The sequence below is a fragment of the Anser anser genome, assembly GCF_964211835.1.
Source record: "Anser anser genome assembly, chromosome: 2".
In the NCBI taxonomy this organism is placed as follows: Eukaryota; Metazoa; Chordata; class Aves; order Anseriformes; family Anatidae; genus Anser; species Anser anser.
Window position 1 is genome coordinate 32,441,504 of NC_139721.1, and position 10,155 is coordinate 32,451,658.

General features: G+C 32.9%; 1 long non-coding RNA gene across 1 annotated transcript in view; it reads right to left on the reverse strand.

Moving 5' to 3' along the window:
- Positions 1-9,841, reverse strand: part of LOC310893845 — a 30,285-nt gene extending 20,444 nt beyond the window's left edge. Inside the window, exon 1 of the long non-coding RNA XR_014579366.1 lies at positions 8,480-9,841. This is a non-coding gene — a long non-coding RNA (uncharacterized lncRNA). The remainder of the gene's footprint in view (positions 1-8,479) is intronic.
- Positions 9,842-10,155: the final 314 nt, after the last annotated feature.

Genomic DNA, 10,155 nt, shown 5'->3' on the forward strand with positions numbered 1-10,155 from the left:
AAGTCTCCAGTCCTACATTCATTTTCATCCTTTCAGCATTGCATGGACATTTGTTTATTGGTTCAGACCCTAATTTGGGGAACTATCAAGCAAGACACCAAGTAATAAAACAATGAAACACAACAGAGATGGAAAGATGAGGCAAATATTTGTAGGAGTCAGTAAAATATAGGTTACTTACAGACAGGCTAGTTCAGGTAGATGTTATAAGCTTATGAATGATAAGGAAGCAAACAAAGCAATAGTTTTGGAAAGACAAACAATGAAATGGAGCATCAAAGGAGACATGTGGCAGAGCAAAAGTGTTAGCTATCCAGTAAAGACAAAGGGTAGATAAATAGGGAGACAATGATTTATGCAAGTTCTTAATGGCAAGGACAAGAAGTTTTCTCTTCTTTATCCTTAAAAAGCACGCATTTACATAGAACGGAGAAGTATGATGAAGCAAAGAGCAAACATAGCAGATGAACACAAGAAAATATTTGAGAAAGACTCAGGATTCATTCTGTTTAAGACTTCAGGCTTATTCTGTTTCTCCTAGTTCTCTGTGAACCTGGGAAAAAGAAAAAGAGTGCCAAGAATATTTTTCCAGACCTTGTCTCTATTAACACACTGAGCACTAACAATGGAACTGACCAGTTTGCCTGCATATTCTACCTAGAAACCAGATGGAAATCTTGTTTCTACAGAAAATATTCTGAGAGTCCAGTTCCTCATCCTTTAGAGCTCAAAATTCGTTTTTATGTCATAGATAATATTTCATGGTTTTATAGTGATGTTCCTTAAACATGGTAAAACAAAACGAAACGAAACAAAACAAAACAAAATAAAACTTTGGTTTTGCCAAGATCATGCGAGATAAATGTGAAAAAGGTAAAGGCAGGTAGTATTTATGTGCTGCTATTAACTGTGTCACTGCTATTCTGCTAGTCGTTATCTCCAGTGTGCATGTCTGACTAGGGGAGGGAGAGTGAAGCCAAATTTATGTGGATCTAAATGAGACCCTACAGTCACTCATGCTTTAAAGTTGTCTTAGGATTCAAACACCTTAGTCTAAAAGGAAAGAACATACTCTCAATACATTCCTTGCTTCACATCTCAAGGGAAGAAATGGCACTGTTTCCAGCAGGCTTAGATCATTGGAGGAATCTTTTGTTGCTGCTGCTCATTGCAAACAAAGCAGTGAAGGCCATGTCATTATTAGCTTCAACATTCTTCTCGGCCTCCAAGCTTGAGAGCTTTTATAACATGGGTCTGATGCTTACTGTCTTAAGCCTTAAGAGAGAGAAGCAAAATCAGATATGGGACTGAGAGCTTGGAAAGCAGAAACTGTGATTCTCTGTCTCCCTTTTTCACATCTGTCCTTGGCAGCTTTTCACTGGATGATTAAGTAAATAATGCACATTGTGAGTATATGGAAAGGGGAGGGCGCAGCATAGTCTGTATCTATGGCACATATCACAAGAGTAAATTTACATGAGACTTTTTGGTTTAAGCAACAATTAGTTTCCTTCATTCTTTTTAGATTTATTCAGACGAGTAGATGAGAAGGTCATTGGGGTCATGAGTAACAAATGTGTCTAGGAAACTATGCTGACAAAGGACAGCAACTTTTATTGCTTTAAAAGGAATGCTTCCAGATCCTTAGACACCTAGCCTCATCTTCCCAGGACTTTGGATTCTTCCAACTTTCTTGTATTTTTCCCTATTTTAAAATAGAGAAAGTAGTTTCCTTTCAAGACAGAGAATGCAGTTTCTAACACCAGCCTATACAACCTACTGAGAAAAAATAAAAAAAGAATTCCTTATATTAATGACCATGTGAAATACAATTAATGCTTCTTTTTGGAACAAGACAAGGAGAAAACAAACAAACAAACAAACAACAACAAAACACAAAAACACAACACTAATGACAGAAGGAAGTCACTCTTCCCAAAAGATACCTGTTGGTACCTTTTGTGAGTTAAACTATGGATTGTTTCTTAATTATTTCAAAAGAGGCAAAAGGAAACTTAATTTGCCTCAGCTAAGAGTATATCAATGAATGAATATCTTCCTGATTAAAGGAATAGAGCTCTTGCAAAAAAATATTGTATTTAGCATAAAATCAGCTATGACCAGCTCTGGAAATTTCTGTGCTGCATCAGACTGTCTGTGCCATGTGCACTCCAAGTACATCTTCAGAAGTGTTGATGGCACTATTACAGATAAAGGCACCCTACTTAGTGCAGCTGGTATTGAGTGCCTCACTTTTTAATAGAGGCAGCTAGACAAGACCCCTAGATTACACATTGACAACTATAACTTGAAACTCCAAGGAGAAAGCTGACCAGACAAGCAGTTATGATGATCTATTCAAAGGGGTTGAATAAATACTCTTTTTTTTTTTTTCATGTTGAATGTGAATGAACCTTTTGCTCTCTGTACTCCCATTAAAAACTAAACGGAGGTAAAATATATATATATATATATATATCTTCTTAGTCTATTTCAGGTAGTTTAAGGGAGAAAATTCAAATATAGGTATACCAATTGAATGCTGTTACAGGTGTTGTGAATCCAAGTGTGATGCATTTGTCTGCAGAACTTGAAACTTCACCCATGTTAGTTGCTTGACACAAAGTGGGTTGAGAGGAGTATCTCTGAGAGAGATCAAGTCCACTTCACACTCGGAAAGCCTTTTTTTTTCCCTAGCTCTGTTCTCCTAACTCCTCCTCTTGCTATACTTCAGTGGATTTTTTTTCCTGTCTCACCCTGCAGAAGTGACACTCAATGCAGATGAGCTGTTAATAAATCAGTGAAAGAAACTAGCATTTCCCAGATTTAGTTAGTTAGCTAGTTAGTTAGTTAGTTCTTTAAAATGGTACCAATTGCACTGATAATATTTTTGACATGACTTTGGGTATATCTGATTATTTTAATGGCTTTGGTAACAGCCACAGACAGAGTAGAAAATTTTGTCCTGGTTTACTTAGACATCTGTGATAAAATATGTAACATTTCAGTTCTTTGGTCATTTTTGTTTGTTTTTGTTGTTTTGGTTTCTTAATATCTTTTGTTTCTTTTTTTTTTTTTTTTTTTTTAATTTCATAGTAAGATCTTATGTTTATTAAATTCAGATTTAAATAGGTACATTAATTTGTACCAGGACTGACATTAGTGAAATGTTTCAACAGATTTATTTACTCTGAAAAAAAATCTGCAAGAATCATGTGTCCAAAAATAACCAACCAAACAAAAAAACACTTTGCATCCAATATATATGAACAAAAATAAAATCTAAACTCTAAACAAGGATTAAAAAATTACCAGGTGATTACAATAAGGCAGGTAATTAGAATAAGGAATTAGGTGCACAAATGTTTTAACAAGAACTGATTTATTCTAATAATAACATTACTCATTAATCATACATTAAACAGCAATATCAGCTATAATATTAAACTAGAGAGTCTTTCATGTCTTTGCACAAAAATTGAAATTAATCTGGTAATCCTGTAAGATTTCTAACTGTAAACAAGTTCTATGCTGGAATGCAAGGCTTAAATCTAGCATTAATGAAATTTCATAAAATTATACTTCCTTTTTGACCTATTAGTTTCCTTGCCAGTCTAATTGTGACATTTAATCTATAGGATCATTATTAATCACTAGCCATTATACTTCTCCCTCTAAATTCCTATGGCTGGTTCACATTTATGAAAAAAAAAATAAAAAAAATCGGAACTTGGCTACAATACACAACTACAACTGCACTTATCTTAGAAAATCTATTTTAAGAACCCAATTATGGGACAATTCAGAAAGAGATTCTACTCATAAATTCAGCAGCAAAAGCCATCAACCCCTATATATCTTATATGGTCCATTGGATGATGGTTAAAAAATAAAGTGATGTCAGGGAGGGTATGACACATTGAACTGAGGGCTTAAATCACTTTGGCTCTTCTGCACCTTTGTTGTCTGAACTGAACTTGGATAACATGCCTGTTCAGAACTCTCAGTCAATTATCACTGATAATTTTTTCAGCTACAAAATGACTGTAGTACATACTGCCATTATTGAAACACTGAACCAAAGTGTCATAATTGACATCAATAATCATTTTTTCTTCATAAAGTCCTGTTTGAACAGCTCACTTCAGTATTAAATATTTCAGAATTAAGCTACAGCACTTCAAATATCAATACAATGTGCATAGATGAAAGTCAGAATGTTTTCTTTAGAAAGCATCTTATTTAGTAGTCAAAGTTATGAAGTTTGTCACTGCATGTGTTCATGTTGTCTTATTTCCACATCATTGAATACAGGCTGTAACAGTAATTAAAAAGCAAAGACTTTGTTTAAAATGCACAAGGCACAAGAAATACCGATACACACAGATTTAAAGTTCCTTTATTAAACATGGAAGGATTAGACATGGTAAATGGTTGGGTAGCACATTCCTACTTTCCCCACTCACCCCAAAATACCAAGCACTATATTGTATCCAGCACAGGGCTAAATGCCATCATCTGATATAAACAACAGATCAGAGTTGGTTTTATTCAGCTTAATATTCAGGTCTTAGCCCATCTCTGAATCTTCTCGGTTTTTGTTGTTGTTGTTTTGTTTATTTATTTGTTTTATGTAAGCAGAGATGAGATGTTTCTTAGTCTGCAAGGATTTATAGTCCCTCTTTCTCTTTATGGGCTAAAAGTTCCACTGTCAAAATATGGAGACTGTTAATCATGTATTCCGCTAAGAGATGACCCTTTCAGATTTAGTCAGTGCTGGACAAGTCACAACAGGAATGAATCTTTATCATTTTCAAAACTCTCATTATTTTTTAACTTAAAAATAGTGTCCTCTATGGAAGCAAAAAAAATATATATATAAAATAAAATAAAATAAAATAAAATAAAATAAAATAAAATAAAATAAAATAAAATAAAATAAAATAAAATAAAATAAAATATCTATTACTTCAAATGTGTGAGGTGGTCAGACCACCAGAAAACAAGACATGACAATGCATCAGATTTACAAGCAGAAGGATTGAGGATCTGTAGTGACAACATGGTTCTGAGATATTGAAGAAGACTTTAAAAGTGAAATGGAAACAGAAATATATCAACGTAGTTTGTTCAAATTTCTTTCAACATTTGATAGGAAGCAAAATGAGTTAGAATAATGCCTATTCTCTCTCCAAGTTGTATTGTTTTGAGATACAAGAGATTCTGAAAGATTTGCAGGGGAAGGCAGACCTTTCTTCTCACCTTGAGCACTCTCAGGGGTAAGGTGACACCTGCCTTTCTGCCCATAGTAAACATTAACTTTTCTGCTATTCACTATTTTACATAATTCATATTGCTCAAAAAGATTAAAAAGCAACAACAACAAAACATAATCTTATTATAATTAATCTTACTACAGTTTTCAAAGGTGGTTTGGGGGTTTTACAGAAACAGAGGAGAAAAAAAAAAAAAAAGAAAAAAAAAAGGAAAAATCCCTGCCCCAGAGAGCATACTCATAGTAGAAGAAACAGAACAATTAAAAACATGATCTAAGCATGTAAATATAAATGATTTTGAGTAAATACCAGCAATGTATTTCTAGATTAACATTACTGCAAAAAGCATTACTTCCATTTATATAAAAAAGTGAATACAAAGAAATTTAATTTGTAAATATGAATATTAAAAAAGGATCACTGTGAAATAATTACATTGAGTGTGATGACAGACTTTTATAACTGTATAATGCAATGGTGTCTTGGGTAAAGCACACTGCTTTAGAACAGGTACTAATGAATCAATTACAGTTAATAAGTGACTGCATCAAAACTTCAGGAAAAAAAAAAATATATTTCCTATTTTCCTGCTGTTTTATTTCCCCCAAAGACCAGATTTTTTCAGCTCCTGCTTAACACATTTGCATTGACTGTTTAAATACTACGGCTTAACATATTCATACTTAAAAAAAATCAGGAGGTTAGTAAACATATTACCGTATGCTCAATATGAAGCTTTTTATGACAGTTGAAATATTCATGGATCCTTGAATCCACTTCATTTTCTTAGTACTTTTGTTTCACTTTGTTAAGTTCTCGACTGCTTAATTTGTGCAGAAATACTCATTTATAATGAGTTCAGTGATTGTTAGCCTGCTGTTTAGAATGTAACTGAGCAATTTTAACATTGGCCAATTTGAAATGGACTTCTCATCACATTCTGAACTACTTTATAAAATGGTTGCTTTCTGTCTATAATCCATTTTACTTCAACCTAAGAATGAACTTTTAAACCAGATAAAAAGGATATAATTTCAAATTGTACTGATAATAAAACTGATATTTCTTCTGTTGAACAAGTGGAGGAATGAGTTCTTGGTCCAATATTCACCTCCTGAATAAATTTCATTGCAGTTTGTCTTGACACAAGCATCCTCATTCCTCTGACCTTTATTTTTCAGTCTATAGAGGCTGAGACCACACAGCTTTGGTGCTGTTACAGCTAACTGTACTTAAACTTTGTGTCTGATCAACTTAAGTGTATTGGATTTGAAAACAGTTAGTCAATTGTTTCTAGTCCCTAGGTGGTGGTTTATGGTAATGTTTGCATCAATACTAACAAAAGCCATACTGCAGTACAAAGTACATCACGGAAATGAAAGACAAGGCTGCCTGTTGTCAGCTCTGTCTACAATAAAGGCAGGATTCAGAGCTGGGGCAGAGATCATTAGAGAACCACAAAAATGAATGAACCACAGAAATCGTAGGGATGATGGTTCACATCAAAGGTTTGGGGACTGGCTAATGGGCAAGGTTGCTCACAGGCCACAAGACACATAACCTAGACTCATCTGGCCATACAAAAAGGTCACAGAAGGAGAAAAATGTACATAAGACAGTACAATATGGTCTCATGGTAAAACTACATAAGATTGGAAAAATGTCCGTAATATTACTCTTTAAAAATATATTAAATTGTATTGTCTGTTCTGAGCAACACAGATTTGTATTCCTCAATCACATCTACAAATCCTGTATTTACAGTTTCCTTGGGATAGTATAATATCACTGACTGCTTAGAATAGTTTTAATCTTGCAGGTAGAACACCAGAATATATTATTTTTAGTTCACGCAGCAACCAGGTAATTAAAATATGCTTTTTGCAGATTTTATAAACATTAGCAAAATTTCTCAAATAATTTCTTAATTTCAAAATGGTATTACATGAATGAAAAAAAACATTAGTACCATAAAGAAAGCAAATCTGCACAAACAAAACAATAATGATAAAGCAATACATTTTGAAATCTTTCTCACTTTATCTATATCTTTGTTATCATGTATAATTTTAAAAAAAAACAATTAAAGGAGCTAAATGCTGGCATAATATGACATACTCATACAATAGCATTTATTAATGTAAGAATGTAGTTATCCTTTATTTGAAGCCCAACCTTTGGATACCTGCTGTGCAGCTAGATGCTAGAATGTCAAAGAAAAATAAGTGAAAGCATATCTCATCATGGGGTAAATTGCCTGTTGAAAAGAAATGTACTTAGTTTCTCATTTGAATGCTGCTTTCTGTTAAAAAAGAAAAGAGAGGAAAACGTAGGGGTAAAAAAGAAAGAAAAGGAAAGGATTGCTATCAAGTTAAATACTCAGCTTTCCTAAGTAAAAACAAATGAAAAATCTGTAAGAAGACAAAAAAAAAAAAAAAAAAAAAGAAAAAAACACCCACAACCAAAATATAAAGAATAAAAATATTCAGTTTAACAAAAAAGTATAATCAAAGAGAAAGAGAAACAAAATATTCTCTTTGTGTTACATGCTTATTTTGGTCTATTTCAGGCTTTTCGCATCAAGAAATGAAATTTGAAATCCACAGCAAGTAGCAAGGAAAAAAGCATGATTAAAAACAACAGCAACAACAACAACAACAAAAAACAGGCATACTGTACTAAGAACTTTTTGAAAAAAAAAATGGGAAGGAATCTTTTCAAAAAAGAACTATTAATTTCATTTTTAAAGTCATTTACATACAGTCTACATTGAAAAAATAAAAACATTACAAGTACTCTGAACTCTGTGTGCTACGTATTGCTATTAAAATGCTGCACACTGCTACCATACATTCCTCAGTTAGTAAAGAAATATTGGCTCTATACAAAACAGGATGTAATTACATAGCTATAACATTTATATAGTACACATTCAGAGAGAAGAAACATAACTTAATATTCTAACTGCAATTCTGTAAATATCACTTCAGAAATGTCCTTAACTTTTTGCTTGTTAAGTCCATTAAGCAGTTCCTAGTTGAAAGTTCAGAAAAAAATTATCATGGTTCTTAAATATTTATACAGCAAAATCTAGATTTTAAATAGGTTTGAAATAAAGAGAAGAATATTATGTACCACTCCAGATTACAAAGCAAAAAGAATACAGACCCTTTAATAACCACCACTAAATTTACTTGACCTACCTTATCTGTAGCAAAATGCTAAGTCCCCCGAGAGGCCTTTGACTAATTTTCCTAGTAAATTCTTCAACGACACATAAACAATCAAGGTTTCTTTCACAATTCACTCATTTTACAAATACTATATCATTTTCAACCTTTTGAGATTATATTAAAGCTTAGCATACTGAGTAAAGCAGAAATTGTATTTTAAAACAGGACCATCTGCATTTCATTAACAGCTTAACCACCATCTTGTCTACAGATAAATACAGCATTATTAAATCTGTTTTTCAGAAAGTAGTTATTACTCTGAGTTCTTAAGTTGCACCAAATTATATTCCTATAATATTCCAAAGCTGTAATTTAAAGAGTTTAAAAAAATAAAGGGAAAGAACATATCTTTCTAAGACAAGTTATTGATGCAGCTTACAATAATGAGGCATAGTTTGTACCTACTTTGCAAAATTTCATTACAGGAAAGAATTGCTCCAATTTTATACAAAAAAAAAAAAAAGAAAAAAAAACATTCAAAATGACAAAATGTGTTTGTATAGAAATTTAAAAAATTCAAGGACGTTTGAACGTTAGCTGTCATTATGGTCCAGTTCACTGTTTATTTCTTTGGTATGCATCTCCTGACCTGTATATAAAATTCATAGTTTCAGAAGTGACATGTGCAAGCCTTGGACAACTGGGGAAAAGGCATATTTCCTGACCTTGTAACCATAGCAACCACTTGCTGATTGGTAGCAGGCAGCCTTTCCATCCTTTACCACTGAAGGCAAGTATGTGAGATTGCTGGCTTTGTTTGTGGCTCTTGCTTTATTTACATGCAAACATGAACGTCAGCCTTAAAATCCTTCTTCCTTTTTTGTTCATTTGTATGTTTTTGTTGAACATTATGTTCGGAGAGTAGAAAATGAAAGACTGTTTCATAGTTTCACAATCAATTTCTTGCAAATATTAAAGCAGTAAGCACTTTAACACATGCACATGCACTTTGAAAAAAGTTAGCAAGATCAACAAAATTCTGCCATTTGCTCCCGTAAGGTGTGCTTACAGCATATGATAATTTTTTCTAATTGATTCCAGGCTGCCAAAAAAATAAAAGATTATTATTATTATTATCAATGATTCAATTGAATATGAAGTTTTTAATAGAATAGCATTTCATTGTTTTTCTACCTTTTTCTTCCCTTTGTCATTTTGATATTAAGGAGTAGACTGAAATATGCGAGTGTGAACACTGCATGGTTCTAGGATTAAAATCACAAATTCTCCTCTAAACATCATATTAAATAGGTCAGAGATTCCCTGTCCAGTTGAATTCTTTGTTGAGAGTAACCAAACACATACCTCCCCAAAGTGTCCACTATGATTACCTTCCCCCCCAAAAAGAAAGAAAGAAAGAAAGAAAGAAAGAAAGAAAGAAAGAAAGAAAGAAAGAAAGAAAGAAAGAAAGAAAGAAAGAAAGAAAGAAAGAAAAAGAAAGAAAGAAAAAAGGGTAATTCAGCTTGATATATAATCTGTTCAAGAGTGGCATAGACTAAGCACGCATGGACAGACTTTCTTCTTATCCTAAGAGGCTGCATCTCCAGGTCGGGACTGTTGTTAGTGATAGGGAAGTAAAAGGGAAGTTCACTTAGCTAATGTCTTGCTTGGACTATTATATAGTGTATATTAAAGGAAAAAAAAAC